This window comes from Sciurus carolinensis, chromosome 8 (genome assembly GCF_902686445.1).
Source record: "Sciurus carolinensis chromosome 8, mSciCar1.2, whole genome shotgun sequence".
Taxonomy (NCBI): domain Eukaryota; kingdom Metazoa; phylum Chordata; class Mammalia; order Rodentia; family Sciuridae; genus Sciurus; species Sciurus carolinensis.
In genome coordinates this window covers 135,347,958-135,368,530 of record NC_062220.1, presented here as the reverse complement: position 1 = coordinate 135,368,530, position 20,573 = coordinate 135,347,958, and the positions used below count along the sequence as shown (strand labels likewise).

At 40.4% G+C, this 20,573-nt stretch overlaps 1 protein-coding gene and 1 non-coding gene across 2 annotated transcripts in view; one reads left to right on the top strand and one right to left on the bottom strand.

The window, feature by feature from the left end:
* Fbxw8 (F-box and WD repeat domain containing 8) overlaps positions 1–20,573 on the top strand; it is a 105,616-nt gene that overhangs the window by 43,881 nt on the left and 41,162 nt on the right. The gene's annotated exons all lie outside the window — the stretch shown is intronic.
* On the bottom strand, positions 2,476–2,548 carry Trnap-ugg (transfer RNA proline (anticodon UGG)). Its single transcript has one exon. It is a non-coding gene; the product is annotated as a tRNA-Pro (tRNA).

Below are 20,573 nucleotides of genomic sequence, written 5' to 3'. Positions count from 1 at the left end.
CTGGAACTGTAGGGCTGGGTGTTAGTGCCAGACACGATGAGGCTGGCCAAGCCATCTTAAGCAAATAACTTGTTTGGTGTAAAATATTAAATATACTTGGCCTACTTTTCCTTTAGCCTCTGCTTAGTCCAAAAGGAATAGCGATAAGGGGATAGCATAGATCATCTATTGACAAATATGGAAATAGAAAACTAACTATCAGTGCCTACCTTTTCCTGGCACTTACGTATCATACAAGATTTTTGATGGCAATGTGTTGACTCTCTGGCACTGAGAGGATTCCTTTTGTGTGTGAGCAACTGTGGGTTTAGGGAACTAGGCAAGAATAGTCAAAGGTAGTTTTACAGAAGTAATGGAACACTCGACAGTTTCTAGCTAATGGGAATAATCATTTCAGTGGCCATGATATCCTATATGCCCACCACTCATGCCCCTAACTCACATTTTGTTGGAAACTTTGAATGTCCAAAAGCTGTTATTTCCCTTCTTGCCTGAAAGGTAGACCACAGTGTATTTCAGAATGTTAGTATTCATATCGGGGCACCAGGGCAAATCTTCAGAGTCAGCGTAACATTGTCAGTTTCCTCAGAAGGACAAAACTAAAATAGCTAATGGGCATTTTTTATCCATATGCCATTTAAAAATGAAAATTAGGTCTGGACCTTAAATATTTGTTTTATTATTTTAGCACTGTGAATTCTTTTGGTTTGATGTTAGAAGGCACAATTAATAGATTCTTGTCTTTTCAGCCTTTTTTTGGTGCTTTTTTTTTTTAATGAACACCTGTATGAAAGTCGTATCACTTTTAAGCTACATGTTTTAGAATGATCTAGCAACTTCTTGCTGACACATACACATGAATGGGTACACACATATTCTACCAACAGGGAAGCAGGCCTAAAGGAGCCAGCAAAGCCAGGCGTGGTGGCACATGCCTGTCACACCAGTGGCTCAGAAGTCTGAGGCAGGAGGATCGCAAGTTCAAAGCCAGCCTCAGCAACATAGTGAGGCCCCAAGTAACTCAATGAGACCCTGTCTCTAGATAAAATACAAAAAAGGGCTGTGGATGAGGCTCAGTGGTTAAGATTTACTTAACTCTCCAGTGCCAAAAAAAAGAAGCCAGCTAAATAATAGGTTTGAGGTTGCAGTCAATAGTAAATCCAGAACTATGATTGGGAGTCCTAGGCTGTGCTGGGGAGTTGCAGTGGTGTTTATGCATTGCCAAGCTCAGAGGCTCTTGCAGAACTGTGCACCCAATGTATTTGTGCCATGTCTCATATTTGAACTTGCAAGATACAGCTTGAGGTGATGCTTGAGTGTTCTGCTGGTTGGGTGTGTGCATTTGATGCTGGGGATTTAACCCAGGGCTTGGCATATGCTAAGCTTGCATTCTTATCTCTCACTTATGCCCTCAGCCCTGGTTTTATATTTTTAATTAGAATTATCTTCGTCCCCCTCATCCCTGTTGTTGCACAGAAATATTGGGGAACAAAGTAAATATGATAAAGAATTTATTTTGTTTGGTAAATACTTGGCAAATGATTGTCGAAACATTTCAAATGCTAGGTTTAAAAATCATAAAATCATTAAAATGCAGACAGCAAAAATGTATATGAAACACATCAGAAGAGAAGCTGGAGTGCTGTTTCCCTGCCATTAGGCCCTCTCTCATCCTGCACGCAGGCCTGCTCGCTGCCCTGCTCGCTGCCCTGCTCGCTGCCCTTTTGTGCACCTTGCTTTATTTAGTCCTGTAGTGCTGCATTATGTGGCTGTACTAGAATCGATCTGTTAGGGCCCCTGTTGATGTGCGTTTGAGCTGTTTAGTCTGTGAGTAAAAGCAGTGCTGTGCCAGGCGTGGTGGCCCACACCTATAATCCCAGCAGATCGTTGAGGCTCGAGGATCTTGAGTTCAAACCCCAACTTAGTGAGGCCCTAAGCCATTCAGCGAGACCCTGTCTCAAAACAAAAAATAAAAAGGGTTAGGGATGTAGCTCAGTGGTTAAGCGCCTCTGGGTTCAATCCCTGGTACCAAAAAGAAAAGAAAGGAGAAAACAGCAATGCTGCAAGCAGTGTCCTTGAACAGATGCCACAGTGAGCTCACAGGAGCATGCGGGTGGGTAAATGGCGGGTTGCTGGGTTGACGACTGGGTGGGTTTTATGTTTGGATGAATATCATAAATTGCTCCCCAGAAGGGTTTCACCAGTTTAGACTCACAGAAGTGTGTGAGGGTGACTTTCCTGTGTCTGATAGGTGAAAGTGGCATTTCCTTGTTCTTGGTGTCTGCCTTTCTTTAGTTAGAAGTTTATGTGATCACCTTTTCATTATGCTTTTAGTTGTCTCTGTTTCTTTGTCTGCAAATTGCTTATTTTCTTTTGGGTTTTATCTTTCCTGACTGAAAGGAAAGGCTAAGGAAATAACCCTGTTCTTAAGTATTTCAGATTTTTTTTGTCATTTATTCTTTTTTTTTTTTTTTTTGGTGGTGCTGGGGATTGAACCCAGGGCCTTGTGCGTCCAAGGCACACACTTTACCAACTGAGCTATATCCCCAGCCCTGTCAGTTATTCTTAAATGGACTTCATTTATGTTATTTTCTAGAAAATAGTTTTTGTGTTTATGTGATTTTAATTTTCTAAATGGTGAATTTTATTTTGTAATTTAATAATTTTGATTAATATATTTTTAGGAGTCAAAGGTCAAAATAATATTAGCAATTATACATTGAGAACTCTTGCTTTCACCCACTTTTGTCCATTCCATTCTAAAGAAAAATATTTTGTTATATATCTTTCCAGAATTGGCATTACAATTCCAAGCAAACATGAATGTCTGTTCTTAATCCTCACACCTTTTTCTTTTTACGAAAGATAGCATACTGCCATGCATTCTTGCACGCCTTGGCTTTTTCATACCGTAACATATCTTGAAAGATGGCCCTTGTCGGTGTAGAGAAAGACCCCCTCCTTACATATGCATGGCATCCCATAGTGTGTAAGCACTACGGCTTGTCGAGGAACAGTTGTGTTGCATCTGGTTGTTCGCCGTTATGAGCAATACCGTGGTGGGAAACTTGGTACAGATGTACATTTCAGATGGGGGCAGAAGGATAGTTCCCCAGAGGAGTGGTTTCTGTGTTAAAGTGTAAATGCAATTGGAGTTATGCTAGTTTGTGCTCTTCCCAGCAAGGTGTGAGACTGCCCGTTTTCTCAGTTTTACCATTGAATTATATTTCAAACTTCTGGGTATTTATCAACTTGGTAAGAAATGGTATCTGAATATAGTTTTAATTCACACTTAGAATGAGAGAGGTTGAATTTTTTCATATGTGTATCTGGCATTTCTTTTTCTTCATTAATCGTTATATCTTTTTTTAATAATTAAATCTTTTTCTCTTTCTTTCTTTCGTTCTTTCTCTTTCTTCCTTCCTTCCTTCCTTCCTCCCTTTCCTTTCCTTTCCTTTTCTTTCCTTTCTTTCCTTTCTTTCTTTCTTTCTTTTTTTTTTTTTGTACTAGGGATTGGACCCAGGGGCATTCTATAACTGAAGTACACCCTTGGACCTTCTTATATTTTTTATTTTGAGACAGGATCTCTCTAAGTTGCCCAGGTTGACCTTGAACTTGGAATTCCTCATGCCTCAGCCTCCCAAGTAACTGGAATTACAGGTGTGTATCACCACATCTGGCAATATTTAAATCTTGATCCATATAGAGTTCATCCTGGGTGGGTTAGTAGAAAATGTGGATTTGAATGTATCTGTTTTTCAGTATCTCCTGTCAGAAAGCTGGTCTCTACTTGCTGGCTGAAGGTGCTACCTTTACAAACTTGTAGAAATGAAATTATTTTTGTGTTTCTGTCTGTTTTCAGACTTCATGTTCTATTTCAGTTGGTTTGTCTTGTAGTTTATGTTTATATCGTTGAGTTTGTCCATCTTGTCCGTTCAGGTTTCACATTATGCTTGAGAAGACAGTCTTCGATTTGCCTCAAGTTCATTTAGGTGTTAAAGATTATTTATTTTAGAGGAGTTTTAGAGTTTTCTTGTGCCTCTGAGTGCATCTTACCAATCTGATACTCTTTTCTGTGATAAAAGCAACTTCTGTCTTTCCCCAGACCTTGGGTGGCATTACCTTTGTTCTTGCTTTAGTTTAAAAGATTGACATGGTGGTATTTATGTCAACATATTCACGAATAGCTAATCCTGGGCTAAGACAGATCTAAATAATCAAATGCACAGTATTTTTTTTTTTTAATGGCTTCTGTCCAGGATCAATGAACTGGCTATTCTTTGGCAAAAAAAATGGCAAGGGGGAAATTTACCTCGTGGGATCTGCTGTATAAAATTTGTGATTGTGCCTCACAAAAAAGAAGAGTAAGATAATAAAATGAGTTAATGAACTCCAGTTCTCTGGCTGTGCCAAAGTGGAGCTCTGTAGTCATCGAGACCTCTCCATGGTCTGTACCACGTTCTCCATAGAAAACTCTCACCCAGAGGGGAGATGGAAATTGCTTTGTGAGAAACTAAGTCATCGCTATGTCCTTTTCCACTTCCTTGCCCTGTAGGCACACTGTACGTGCACCTGGGGTGTGGAGAGTTGGCAAGGTGATCCACAGTTGTGATTTTTTGAATTCCAACCCACTGGCCTCATATTTCTTCTGCCTTGTTTCCGATTGTCAGCACTGGCTGTCGTCCAGTTTGATTTTACCACTAATTGTGTTGCACGTTACCGTACCGAAATGAATCAAATCAAAATGCTTTTCCTGGAGCATTAGATAAAGCAGGCAAAGGTTCTGAGTAATGAGCAGATGCTGCTAATGCAGGGACAGCGGAGACCTTGCCAGGACTCCATCTGCTCCATGCTTGCCTGCCTTTGGCCTTGAGCCACAGCATTAGGGAATGGCAGTGTGCTGGAAGCCCACTCCCTGTTCAGAGTTTGTCTTAAAAACTCACTCTTCGGTAGTAAATGAGATTACACACTTCTTAGGTGCAAAGAAGTTCTTGTTTGTCCACCTAAGTGGGCAGAGGAAAGAGACCAGGTGCATGTTAGTGTGTGGGACCTAGATGGGACCGCCAGCCATCCTCTTCCTGTGGGCGTCAGTGAGGCAAGGTGGCTTAGCCACTCCTTCAGCACTCCCGGTCAATTGTCAGAGCATACACAGGCTCCATTGTCCTGGCCAGCCCCGCCTGGGCTGAAGTGACAGTGACTTCTCATTAACTGATACAGTGACAATGGATGGGATCAGCTCTCTTCAAGCTGCTTTTTAACAGTAAACAGTGGGACCGTGTTCTAGTTAGGCAGCTCTAGACATGAGGTGCTTCTAAAACTTTATTTATAATTTTATGTTTAATTAAAAAAAAGTCAGTTCTTTGATAGTTTTGCATATGTTTCCTTTGAGTCTTGATGATGACGTTTGAATGTAACATACAGTTGACCTCCCTTTCTCGTGGTCAAAGTTGAAGTATTAGGGGTGGATTATTGACATGTTGAAGTGTTCGTGGGAGTTGCCTGGGACAGTTGGCTGTGGGTTGGGAAGAATTTTATTTCATTTCAAGGCCTTTCTTTTTTGGTCTCTTCTCTTGAAAGTGTCATTAATCAATTCTTGCCTGATATGAATGTCTGCTTTTAGGTCTAGGAGCCTTTCATTTAGAAACTTGGCAAACATAATGAAGCAAAACAACTTCTGACAAAAACTAAAAAATTTCTAGGAGTGGTTCTTTTAAAAGATATGGTGCATTCACACATTTAAGCAATTTTATTTCTTCCTTTCCTTTATCTTATCTTATTTTTTGGTGGTACTGAGTATTGAGTCCAGGGCCTTGGACATGCTAGGCAAGCACTCTGTCATCGAGCCACATCCCTAGTCTCATTTAAGCAGTTTCTTAACGGAAGAATGCTCACATTTTAAAGATATTCTGTGGAGAATTAAAAAAAAAAAGGCAGAGTTCTGAGCTGAGGCAGCTGGGTGTTCAGGAAGGATTTCCTAGAGCGCTGAGCTCTGAAGCACTTCTACCTGGCCTGCTCCAGGGTGTAGGAGCCTGTCTCATAAGCAAACCAGAGAGGCTGTATTATGTATGGGGGAAGCTGTTCTTTTAAAAGGTTTTCTTTTCTTAAATGAGAAGAGCTTGAAATTATTTATATATCTTTTGGACTTAAATGCATATTATAAGTTAATAATGGGACAATATTCCTTCAGTGGGAGTCCACAGAGATGGTCTTGGGCAAGAGTTGTAAGGCCTCGAGGAAACATTTGAAAGTGTTTGTATTAATGTTGGTGACAATCTCAAAAGACCCCATGTAGGTCTTTTGACCCTGTGAGGAGCTGCACTACAGAATCTCAGCATGTGCATTTGTGTTCGCAGGCTCTTGGCACTGAACGATCACCCACATGCCCATGTTGACCTCTCAGCGCGTTGTTTTTCATGCTGAGGGGTCCAAAGATAATTCTGGGTGGTCTGCAAACTCTCAAATGTTAAAAAAAAAAAAAACCTGTGCATTAGGTACAGAATAGCAGATGATTAATTTTTAGGATAACTAAGAATTCTTAGAAAAGAATGGCACAAGATTTAGTGTTAATCCTTTGGTTTATTGGAGGTTATTTTACTGAAAACCAATTTTTAATAATATACAATACACTAATAATAATTTACACAGTGTGATGTATAAATTCAAAGTAGATGTCCTGGCTTATTATAGTTGACAAGGTTAAAAACTGAAAGGAGTAATAACGCAAGGTAGCTTTTGTAAGATAGTTTAGAAAAATAAACTATTCAAGTTCTTATATGTACCAACTGACAACTGACCATGAATTTGATTTTTTTAGGATGATAGATCAAATTTTAAGAGACAAAATTTAATTTCCCTCTTAGTACCTGCAGTTTTGATTGTAGTGTTTATTCTATTCTAAACCTTTGAGTTTTATCAAAAGAAAAAGAAATATATTTGTGGAATGAGTATATTTATGTTTTAAAAGCAAAGTATGCCTGCTTGCCTGTCTTTTCAGTGAAAAAGCCACTAGGCAGGCGCAGTGGGCGGGAGTGGGGTGGGTGCCCAAGGGTCCAGGTGGAGGAGGAGGAAGCCCCAGTGCAGCAGTGTGGTGGTTTGGCAGGTTGGCAACTTATCAAGAGGCTGAGCTGGTAAAGTGTGTTGTGTGGGTGACGGAAGCCAGTTTTCTTACTATTATTGGAGAGGGGTGGCCAGCGTGAACCCAGTGGGACCAGGTTGAAGTGGGGAGTATAGGTGTGGAATTTGTGGGTTTCAGTACAGATGGAAAGAGAAGCAAGCAGGTAAGGGTGTGCGGCGCGTGCTTGTCCTGGCTTTGCTGCTGAGGATGTGTAGAATGAGCAGCCCAGTAACAATGAGTGCAGCTAGTACTGTGCACCAAGAGGGACCAGAGCTGCGGGGAGACGAGCTGACTCCAGGACAGGGCCAGGAAGGACCAAGGAAACTTGAACATCTGTAGCTCTAGACTTGAAGAAGCTGTGAGGAGGGACGGCCCCTCTCACAAGTGCGCAGAAGCCCGCCTGAGGGCGCTCCCGTTGGCCGGTTCTGGGACAATTTGAGTATCAAAGTAAATATTGACGGTAACAGAATATAACATTCCATGAAATAAAATGGGAATCCTGAAGTACACACTTTTAAAAATAAGTAGATACATAAAAAGGGAGAAGAAATTCCTGAAATAGAATGTCATCTAATAACTATAGAAAAAAATGAGATCAGAAAATCACTGTGGTAACCATCATGGTGATAATTGATTCAGACAAAAAACTCAACTGATGATAAAACAAGTGAGTAAGAATGAGACAACAGTTGGGATTGTACATAGTCTCAGAGAGTATCCTCACAAAGCACTTACTAATTAGAAAGGAGGAAAAAGTAGCTTTGCCATTGAGAATCTGACAGACACCATCTTAATAAAGTGGTCGAACTTAACATCATCAGGGATGGTGCAAATTGTCATCCTGTCACATCCCGTACCACATCAATAGGACGTAGTGAGAACAACACAGAGGCACTCCTGTGAGAGGCTCCAGCCCAACTGTCACACCTGGTTAGTCATAAGGAAATGCTGGACGAATCCAAATTGAGGAATGTGCCACAAAATGACTGACCTGCCCTCTTTAAAACTGTCACAGACTTCAAAAGTCAAGGACAGTCTGAGAAACTGTTCTCCTTAAAGGAAACAATAGAGACATGGCAGCCAAGTACAGGGTATCGTCCTGGCTTGGACCAACCTCTCTCCCTCCTTTCCTCCCTCCCTCCCTCCCTCCCTTCCATCCATCCATCCACTCATCCATCTTTTTTCCATAAAGCATGTTATTGGGACTTTTGGCTGTGGGATCTGAACAATGAATATATAAAACATCTTGCAGTTTTTCTGTCATTTTGAAATATTTCAAAATAAAAAGTTAAAAATACTTGTTTCTGATCAAGATGATGTAACAGGAATCAGATGATTGAAGTTATCCTGCTTTGAACAACTGGAAAGCTGGACAAAATATATTAAGCCATGGTTTTTGAACATTGGGGTCCCTTAGAAGAGGACAACAAACAAGGCAGGCCTATAGTTACATTATTTACCAACTGGAAACAGCTCAGGACAAGGAAGGAGAACCCAAACCATTCTTGGAGGTCACCCAGGGGTAGGTATAGGTAGCATTTTCATGAGACAGAGCGGGAAGAAATTCTTGGGTTGTTGGAGCAGTCCTCAGAAGGGCCTCATATTTCAGTAGTAGGACTAATTTAAGTTAGATCTAGAGTAAAAACTACCCAGGAACTACTCTTAAAAAAAAGTTGAAAAGCAGGCCTCAAAAGGATCCAACTAATTTTAGTTTTGCATGAGAACAAAATCCAACACTATTTAATAGAATACAACAAAACCCAGGAACCAGCATATAAAATTCACAACATCTGTCATCCAGTAAAAAATTAAGCATGCAAAGAAGCAGGAAAATACAACCCATAAAATGAGGAGAGTCAATCACAGAAAGAGGATAAGAAATGGTAGAAATAACTAACAGATAACAGTGTTTAAACAACTATTACAAATAGGTGCATAGGTTTTTAAAAGCTTAGAACATAAGCATGATAAAGAAAAAAAAGAGATATTAAAAAAGACCCAAAGGAACTTCCAAAGAAGAAAATTTTTGAAATGGAAATGCCCTGGATGCAATAAAAGATCAGTGAATTTGAAGATGTAGAAATAGACACTGACCACAATTAAGCAGTGAGAAAAAAGACAGAGGGAAATACTGAGCAGAGCTTCAGCAACCTGTCAGAGTAGTATCACACATTCTTCCTCAGACAGACGAAGCCTGCGGTGCCGTTCCCAGAAGACCTGCACCCCAGGAACCTGGAAGGAGATCCTTCAGTCAGAAGGAAGTCCATGACAAATGCAAGTGTGGATCTGCGCACAGGAACGTAGGACAGCAGACGGGAATAGGAAATACGTGGGTGTATATAAAGATATTTTTGTTTTAAAAATCTCTTTAAAAGTTAATGTGTCTGCTTAATGTAAAAACACCAACGTATTAGGGTTTTGGCATACATAGCAGTTGATTCTTGATGATAAAAACTCTTCGCTCACTATCACAGAAAAGAACTTTTTTACATTTGTTTAAGAACATCTGTGTAAAAACCTACAGCTGACTTCATTCTTCTTTTTTTTTTTTCCCTGACATAGGACCTCACTAAGTTGTTTAGGGCCTCCCTAACTTGCTGAGGCTGACCTTGAACTTGTGATCCTCCTCTGACTTCGTTCTTAATTGTACAAGATGGTAATTTCCTCTTAAATCAGCAACAAGGCACTTTCCTTACTTTTATTCACATGGTAGTGGAGGTTCTAGTTAGTGCAGTAAGGCAAGACAAAGAAATACAACACCCACAAATGGAAAAGGAAGAGGTGAAAATGTCCATGATTATCTGTGTGTAGAATCCTAAGCACAACAAAAATGTTGCCAGATCTAGAAAGTATGTTTAGCAGTGTCACTGAATGTAAATCAGTGTACAGAAATCAGTTGTTTCTCCAAGTTAGCAACAAACAGCTAGAACTGGTTTTGCATATCTTTTTAATTAAAAAAAATATGAGTCTTGCTGAGAGACATAAGAAAGACTCAAATGAAGAGAGTCATCATGACTATGGATTGGAAGATTGAAGGTTAAGATGTCATTGTTCACCTCATTGATCTGAGAGATGGTCTGATTCTAGTCAAAAATTCCAGCAGACTTTAGTTTTCCTTGGTAGGAATTGATAAACCGGTCCTAAAATTTAAGACTGAAAAGAATTTTAAAATGCATGGAGCCAAAAACAATTTGAGAAAAGAAGTACAGTATTGGAGGACTATCCTCCCTGATTTTTAAATCTGCTGTAAACCAGGGTAGTCAGGACAGCATGTTACTGGCATCAGAAGAGACCTGTAGCACAGTAGCTCAGAAGAGAGACCTACCCACTGATGTTTTTATAAATGCAGTAACTCAATAAAGAAATTAACTTTTTCAACAAATGGTATTAAAACAGTTGGATATCTTTTTGCCTCCTCACCCCGAAAATGACCCTCCATTCTTACCCATGCCATATATAAGTTGACTCAAAATGGATTGTAGCCTAAGCGTAAAACTTGCAGAAGAAAACAAAGTAGAAAGTCTTTGTGACCTTGTGCTGGGGAGATTTCTTCAGACACCAAAAGGACAAAATAGGAAAAAAAGTTAGATTTCATTAAAATTTAAAACTTTTGCTTTTCAGAGATCATTAAGCAAATGAAAAGACAAACCATTAACGGGCAGAACATATTTGCAAAATATATCTGCCACATGACATGTATCATATAGATTTGATATATATGTATAAATACATATGTGTATGTTTATATCTATCTATATATCTATATATATATATATAGAGAGAGAGAGGGAGAGCTTTTACAACTTAAGTGTAAGCCAATGACCTATTAAAAATAGCAAAAAATTTGAATAGACATTTACTAAAGAAGATATGTGAATGGCCAGGAGGTATATGAAAAGATGCTCAAAATCATTAGTCATTCATTAAGCAAGTACAAATTAAATCCACTATGAAGCATCGTTACACACTTGCTGTAACGTCTTAAATTAAAAACGCTGATAATACCAAGTGTCAGTGACCCTGAATCGATTGGTATTTCCATTCCTTGCTGGTGGGAATGCAAATCAGGGACAGCACTTTGGAAAATGGTTTGACAGTTTCATATAAAATTGACCATAAACTCACATGTAACTCACCGTTCTCACTCTTATATTTATTCCAGTGAATGAAAACATGCTCACACAAAAACTTGTACTTGATTATTGATAGGTGTTTATCCATGATCTCTAAACTGAAAACAGTTCAAATGTGTATCAGCTAGTGAGTGGATAAATACACTGTGGTGAAGACACCATGGAACACAATACATAAGTAAAGCTGAACGAACTACCCACCCAGGCAGCTGCATAGATGCATCTCAACAACATTGTGCTAACTAAAGGAAGCTGCTTGCAGGAGAGTACACGCCACATAAAATTTCATTTACCTGAAACCCCAGAAGCAAAACCATGACAGGAAACAGGTGAGCAGTTGCCAGGGGCTGGGACCAGGGGAGGGGACTCATGACAAAGGATTGTAATGGAACTTTCTGGGTGACGCAGTATTCTATGCTTATGATTGCAGTGGTGCTTACAGGGTAGTAGATACTTGTGCACTCTCATTAAATTGTACACTTAGAGTTGATGGTTTTGCTTATTTTTTTTTTGTGGTGCTAGGGATCAAACCCAGGGCCTCACTCATTCTAGTTAAGTGCTCTCCCACTGAGCCATATATCCCCAGCCCTCCAGGATGGCTTTCTTTTACTTTTTCTTTTTTGCATGTAGATTTTACCTCAGCAAAACTGATTTTTTTTTTTTTTTTTTTGAAAGGCAAAGGGAAAAAAAGTGCTCTTTTAATACTTTTTGCAGTATGGTTGGTGTCGGTCTTGAAAAGGAAGTCATTTTTGCCCAGCAGGAAACTTGACTTTTGACCTTTCAGGTGAAGACCTGGACTTGTTTGTTCTAAATCCTAAGTGTTTTAAGAATATTATGCTACCTTAGTAATGCTGAGCACAACTAGTGCCCAGATTTGGGTTTCTAAATATTAATGCTTAAATAAAAGGACTCAGAGGTTGGGCAGGTAAATACAAGGTGGAACGTCTTTGTGGGATCAGAAAATAGGGTCTAAAAAAAATGAGGGGGATGGGGGCAGTGCAACTAAATTGGAGCTACCAGTGGCCAAAGCAGAGAAAATGTCAGCAACAAAATATGGTGACAATAGTAGATTATAACCCAAGAGCCCCCTCCCCAAATCCAGGCTGCTGTGGCAAAACCAGCCACTTGCTGGGGACATTTGCATTCGAATCTGAATCCCGGGCGAGATATTAGGTGCTCTGTGGAGTCAGTGTCCTTCTCATCTGCCTTAGCTAACTCGAAACCAACGGCGCTTTGCTAAAATCGAAGAACTTTATGTAGGGTTTTTTCATGCTTTTGCTTAAAAGGTATGATTCCAAGATCTTTAGAAGATTTGAAATGGGATTTCTAAACTTTGCAAATGTCTGGAATTTTCATGGTTAGTTTGAGAAGACCCTTAGATGGTTGGCAATGTGACTACTGAAAACATTTGTAAGCCAGGGGTGGAGGAGCATGCCTGTAATCCCAGCTACTCAGGAGGCTGAGGCAGGAGGATTCTTGAGTTGGTGACTTCAAGACTGCCTGGAAACTTGGCAAGAAAAAAAAGGTGAGGGATCAAGGGAGGCCGCACGTGCCTGTAATCCCAGTAACTAGGGAGGCTGAGGGAGGAGGATCACAAGTTTGGGACTAGCCTCAGCAACCTAGTGAGGCCCTAGGCAACTTAAGGAGGCACTGTCTTGAAATTAAAAAAAAAAAAAAAAAAAAAAAAAAAAAGACCAGGGAGGCGCTGAGAATGCAACTTAACGGTGAAGTACTTGCCTGGCCTTATGGGAGACCCGGTTTCCGTCCCCAGGGACGTATACACACACACACACACACACACACACACACACACACACACACACGAGACTTAAAACACAAGTTAATATGCCTTCACTTCTTAGTGTTAACCCTTCAAATTATTTTTAAAAAACCCTTTTATTATGAAAATTTTAAAACAAAATTGGAGTGAATATGTGATGAACCCCTGTATATCCATTAGTTATCAGCATTATTTTGAAATTGTTTCTAAATATTGCATAGTGATGTCACTCAATATGTGGGTGTTTATTTTTTGATGATACACATATTTTCCTTGTAGGCACAAAGTCTTTTTTTTAAAGAGGAGAAGAAATAGAGACTAAGACTTATTGCACACTGACCCCGGGCCATGCCCTGTGCTGGGATATCTTGCTCCCAACTGATCCAGGCGAGGAGGCGGCAAAGATGTTATAGATTCCTTTGGAGTTAACTTCACCTTAACCCATCAGTGGGCCATAGGTCAAATTTGAGGGTTTTTTTAAAAAATGCTGATTATAAAAGGATGCAGATTATGATTGGAAAAATCCAGTCACTAGTAAGATTATTACTTATAAAGTTATATACATAAATTATAATATTTTGTTACATAGTATTACACAAAAAAGAATTAAAATACTACCAAGGAGTATATGGTGAAAAATATGTCCTCCTTTTTTACCTGCTACCAGGCAGCCCCTGTCCCGAGCCCCCAGCCCCTTCCCTGGAGGCATCTGCCTTGGCCAGTCACTGACGCGCTCTTCTGGATTTCGTCTACCTTGCTTCGCACGAGGTATAGAGGCTGTGCCGTGATGCTTCTTTGACGTTACTTGCCTTCTCAGTACTTGCCTTTATAGAGGAGCCCATTCAGAATCTTTGGCTTCTCCATCGATCTGTTTTTCCTTTGACTCTCAGTTGCCATAGTCTCACAATGTACCGTTTGCCTCCTTTTCAGTTTTCTGTGTCTTGATTTCTTTTTCTTTCTCAGATGTTCTTTCTGTTTTGAACTTGAGAGCCACTAAATTTGGAGTTCATCCTTCCTTCCTCTTCCTTTGTCTCCCTTTCTGCTTGCTGATCTCATGTCTGGTCTCTGCTTATGTCCTAACCAGTCCCTTCATTGGTCCCTTTTTTTTTTTTTGCAGTACTGGGGATGGAACCCAGGGCCTTGTTCTTGCAAGGCAAGCACTCTGCCAGCTGAGCCGTCTCCCCAGCCCTCTTCTTTGGTCCTTAAACCCATTTAGATTATAATGTAACACGCAGCTTCTAGAATATTTCCTGTTTGTTTATTTGCTGTGGGAACAGAGCCCAGCCTCAGCCCTGTGATAGCTGTAGTGTCCAGGACAACATGCAGCATTCGGGCAAGAGTAAACTTCTTTCGGCTTTTTCCTTTCAGGACCCTCATAGTTTAGCTCTTCTTCATGGCCCTTGTTTTCCCTGGTATTAATCTCCTGTCGGCACCTCTTCCCTGAGAGCAAGACTTCTTTTTCCTCTCAAACTTTATACTTCCTTTATGTCTCTGGCCCACCTGTTCAAAGTGCTATTTTGTAGAGTTGATGAATGGAGAGGTACACGTTTAGTTTGACTTTTTGTTAAAATGCTTTTTCGCTTGGAGAATTTCTTTTGACTTTTGCTTAATTTCTTATAGGCAACTGTTTATTTACATGGTAGAAATTAAGATTGCCAACTATCTTTAAAAATACTGAGCTTCATTCAGTTAATTGATCCTGTCTGTTTAACTAATATGAAACTGAGACCAAACTTCAGGTGTAAGCTCAAGGAGAGGAGCTCATGATTAAAATGAGTTCTAATCAAGAAGGCTCCAAATGCCACAAGACAAACTATTGTCCAGGAAGTGACCAGTGTTTGACTTTTTAAACTGGTAACTTGTTTTAAATTATATGGTGCATGGAAGAGATCAAAGGGGAGGGGTAATACCAATTGTGTTTTTTTCCAAAACCAGTTCAGCGGTTATTTACCTTTCAAGCAATTAACATAATTACCATTATGCTAAAAAGTAATTTTGGAAAGTTGTGCCCTGAGCTCTTATGACTCCACCGGGACAGTTTTAGTTGGGACTTATCTTTTTGATGGAAGCCTAATTGCAATTTTGGCTTTGTGCACACAAACAGAAGCAGCTAATTGTTTAGGCAAATAGCAGATTAATTTAAATATGCATCCCTAATAAAACAAAAATGGTATCCATTATGGTCCTTGTTCCCATGATGAGGAATATAAATACTCTGTGCAAGTACCATTAGGCAGAGGTCTTAAGGATTGTCAACATTATTTCACAGTGGTAGCACTTTCCAGATACCTAGTAATCTTTACAAAAGCTAACATAAATCAGTTTAAACTCATTTAGATCCCATTTCCACTATATGCAGTTTCATTACCACACTCTGGCTGGCCTCCTCTGGGAGGTGGGAGGGGCATGCTGCAAACTGGCATGGGTGCCCATCCACAGCTGCTGAGCAGCTTTATGTCTCCTCCAAAGACCCCCCTCATTACTCATGTCATCATTAATGACTGTTGCTAGTGTAGGGCCACTGGAGTTCGTTCTGTCGAGGCTTCTTTCCTTTCTGTCAAGGTGGAGGGTCCTGAGCCCAGGAAGCAGGTGGGGCTGCCAGACCCTACCCCCACCTAAATTTTGGGCCTTGGTGTGTCCTCGTTGTCTTCTTTCATATTGTTAGAAAGACCTAGTTTCTTTTGTCTGCATCCTTTCATATCTCTCATGAGCAGAACAGAACCATTTCATCCCAGCACTGTATCAGAATGAAACATAAAAGGATACCTGCTTTGCTTTCTAGTCTGACGGGAGGCAGAATGGGGGCCATTAACTCTGACTCTCAAGGCTTATGCTTGGTCCAGGAACTGGTGGCGGAGACCTGCTTCTTAAGTTACTGAGAAACGACTTAGAGCCTCCCTTTGCCTTTGCTGAGAATTTTTCTTGTTTTACTTTGGTGTGATATGCAGGGTGATGTGGTGGGCACCTTTTGGGTGCCTCCTTGCTCTGAGGACCCTTTGCAGCCCCTCGAGAGGTAGGCAGGTGCAAAGGATTTGAGTTGCCTTTTGACCTTAGCTGATTGGACAAGGGATAGGGAAACCCTTCATGGACTGGGACTCAGACTTGTGGGCGTGGAGTAGAAGACCTTGTGGAATGGGGACAGCCACTGTTCTTCGCTGACCAGGGACGAGAGAAAGCCCGATTGTGCATAGAGGAAAAATGAAACTGTCAAATTAAAGACAAGCCCTGCCTTGTTTCCAGTGTCTTCTTGTTCTGGTTCTGATCCCTTCTGATCTCCAAATGCATTTCCTGCCCTCAGGCTGTATGACAGCCCTACTTTTTCGGTATGTTTTCCTGATAACGTTTAAGCCAATTTCATTGTATTTCTGTTTCTTGCAACCTAGTATTCCCTTACTGAAACATGAGACAAACATCAGCAAGCCGCTCATTACTGACGTTAGGCTGAGTTCAGCCCTCAGAATTCACTACTGTGGGGAGTAGAGGAGAAGGACACAGTCCTGCCACTTTATGAATCCACACGCTGTCCACAGCCAAGTCTCTTCATTGCTGTGTCTGTAGTATGATAAAATTTGGCCTTTCAAATGAATCAATATTAGATTTTTTTTTTAAATACCTATTTGAGAAGCAGATCTCTTTGGCTCTGACAGGCAGTGATTGCTTCTTCCTTAGACATGCAGTGAATGTGGACCTCATTCAACTTGAAGTGTTTAGAAAAGTTAACCATTCTTTTTTTGGGACCTGAAAATGGTGTGACACTGTGACAGAAGGTTAAACTTTAATTTACGTTTTAGTTACTAAGATGTTTGTTTTCTGCTAGTATGTGTTTTGTGAGATTCAGGATCACATTCTTCCAATCTTTATATGCCCCCAGATGAGATGCTTTGTAGATGCCACTAGAATGTTAGTTCCATGCAGTCAGGGACTGTTTTGGTTTGTATGATTCACTGTAGCATCCCCAGTGCCTTTGTGCCTGGGCACAAAGTGGGGGCTCAGTAAATATTTATTGACTGCATTATTACATGAATTCCTTTTTGCTATCAACATGGATAAACTACAGTATCATAGAATATTTTTATAATTCAAGTAGTCACTGTTCAAGTCCCTGAAGTTTTGAGGTTGTAAAAGTAGCTATGATTAATTCTGCTAATAAGCTGACCATTTGTAATCCTAGCCTTCACTCACACATCCCTCTCTTTTGGCTGCTGTGTCCATTCTTGCCCCTGTGCTTTTGGGTCACATACCCAGCAAAAGAGTTCAGAGTGAAATTGCAAACCTTGCAAAAGCTGCCAGATTTTATAATGTTGTAAGTGATAGTGGGAGAACACCAGAAGTGGGATTTTGTGGTAAAAAGAAATGGTTCTTTTTCTCATTATTTAGATCACTCTAAAAGATAATTGCCTGCTTATGCAAAAATAACAATGTATGCAAGGCTTATAACATAACACGCAGAGATAAAAATTGTGACAGGAGCACAAGGGCCGGAAGGGAGAGACGCTGTGTACTGCTGTCAAGGTCCCACACTCTCAAGTGGTGAATGTCCTTGAAGGTAGACTGTGTAAGTTGGTCTTGTATCTTAAAATGCTAAAACGACTATCTCTCACCCTGCACAAAAATCAACTCACAATGGATCAAGGACCTTGAAATCAGACCAGAGACCCTGCATCTTATAGAAGAAAAAGTAGGTCCAAATCTTCAACATGTTGGCTTAGGATCAGACTTCCTTAACAGGACTCCCATAGCACAAGAAATAAAAGCAAGAATCAATAACTGGGATAGATTCAAACTAAATAGCTTTCGCTCAGCAAAGGAAACTATCAGCAATGCGAAGAGAGAGCCTACAGAGTGGGAGAATATCTTTGCCACTCATACTTCAGATAGAGCACTAATTTCCAGAATATATAAAGAACTCAAAAAACTCTACACCAAGAATGCAAATAACCCAGTTGACAAATGGGCTAAGGATATGAACAGATGCTTCACAGAAGATCTACAAGCAATCAACAAACATGAAAAAATGTTCACCATCTTTAGTAATAAGAGAAATGCAAATCAAAACTACACTAAGATTTCATCTCACCCCAATTAGAATGGTGATTATCAAGAATACAAGCAACAATAGGTGTTGGAGAGGATGTGGGGAAAAAGGTACACTCATACATTGCTGTTAGGGCTGCAAATTAGTGCAGCCACTCTGGAAAGCAGTGTGGAGATTCCTTAGAAAACTTGGAATGGATCCACCATTTGACCCAGCTATCCCACTCCTCAGCCTAAGGACTTAAAACACCCAAAGGACTTAAAATCAGCATACTACAGAGATATAGCCACATCAATGTTCATAGCTGCTCAATTCACAATAGCCAGATTGTGGAACCAACCTAGATATCATTCAGTTGATGAATGGATAAAGAAACTGTGGTACATATATATATATATATACAGTGGAATATTAGTTATAAAGAATAATAAAATTATGGCATTTGCAGGCAAATGGATGAAATTGGAGAATATCATGCTAAATGAGATAAGCCAATCTCAAAAAACCAAAGGACGAATGATTTTACTGATAAGCAGATGATGACACATAATGGGGGGGTGGAAGGGGGGCAAGAATGGATGAAGGAGGGACTGTATAGAGGGAAAAGAAGGGGGGAGGGGTGGGGGGAAGGAAAAAATAACAGAATGAATCAAACATCATTACCCTATGTAAATGTATGATTACTCCATGTACAAACAGAAACAACATGTATCCCATTTGTTTACAATAAAAATAAATTTTAAAAATGCTAAAACGATAGGTAAAATAACACAACAGAGGACTTTGACTCATAAACCAACAAAGGAATCAGAATGAAATAAACACATACTCAACCCAGACAATCCCCCCCAAAAAAGAGGCGGGGGAAGGTAGCAAAGAATTGATAGGACAGACAGAAAACAAAGAGCAACATGGTATATTAAACCCACGTCACCATGATCACATTAAGTGTATGAAATAGTCCAGACACCCCAGTTAAAAGCAAGACTGACTGTTCATTGTCCAAAGAAACCCCCTTTAAAGACACAAGGCAGAGTGAAAAGACAAATCCAGCCACCAATTGTAACCAAAAGAAAGCTGTGTGGCTTTGGCAAGTATGGACAAAATGGATTTCCAAGCAAAGGTAACTCAGGGTAAAGAGGGGCATTATGTATGATAGAGGGTCAGTTCTTCAAAAAAGCAGTGACAGTCCCTGATGCTTAGGTACTAAAAGTGATGTCGGAGAACTGGCACCGACACCAGCGCCCTTGACAAGTGAGGACGGCCGTGACTGAAGTGGGGGAATCGATAAGGGTGATGGCGCAACAGATGTTCAGAAGAGGATTTGGCCATTACATGAATGGAGCACTGGAATATATATTTTTTTTTCCAGAAAAGGTCCTTCTTCAGGTAGCTCTGTGAAACCCAACTCTGAGGGGTGAAGTGTATTTTATTGTATCCAGTTCTACTGGAAAAATGATGCCAACAAAACCAAAGTACTTGATCAATAGTGAAAAATGTGTTTATAGATAAACTCCATGTGTGCTTAGAGTGAGTTGTGGTTAAACAGCCTCCATGCTTGGCAGAACGGGGTGAGTTTGTTGGGGTTCTGCAGTTACTCAGCCAACGCCGAGTTATTTCATGCACTTGTAAACATAACGCTCATCCTGCACTTCTCTAGCTGGATTCCAGTTCAGCCCCTCCCAGCTCTCTTTCTTCTTTTACGCAAAATGTGTTCATGGTGTGCCTCCCTGAGAGGAGACGGTGAGGTGGACTCCTGAAAGCTCCACGCGAGCAGCGCTTTTATTTCTCGTGACTGGTGACGTCTCAGGCACATGCAGATGAGTGCAGTGCAGAGCATTGCAGGGTCCCGTGTGGGGATGGTACATCCTGGACGGGCAGACCCCAGCTCCTAAATCCGTAAAGCCCTGGGCATTTCCTGCTTCACAGCTTTTCTCTCTGAGTCAGAATGGAAAGAATTTGTCAAAATATTTGCCAGGGGAATTTGTCATGAAGACTTTCAGGATCTGCTTCTTCTTAGAGAGTACACTGTCTTTTACATTTGAACATAAGCTTGAGGAAAGTTCTGCTTTGCATGCTCACCCGCTTAGACTACGGACAGTTCGAAAGTCTTGCAAAGTGGTCCTGATGTATTATTTCCTTTTAACTTTATGTAAGCTGAATGATAGTTTACAGTAAGAGCCTAAATTCAAGGCATTTACAGTTCAGGGACTGAGTTCAAGGCAAGAACAAAGGAAGATGGGAAGATAGATTGGAAAGAGAAAAAAAGTGAAAAGCTTTATTCTAGGCAATATAGGAAGTTACAGGAAATAGGACTGGATTTGTAGATGAGCAATAGAAAGGAAATTAGCATTATTGATAGATTAAATACACTTTACACATAGCAGGCACCATAGAATACATACAAATTGGAGATAACTAGGAATGACCTGTCCTCAGCATTTTATTAGGTGGGCCTCCTGAGCCCAGCAGACCTGTACAGTAGGTAATGTTATCTTTAGTTTTACAGGT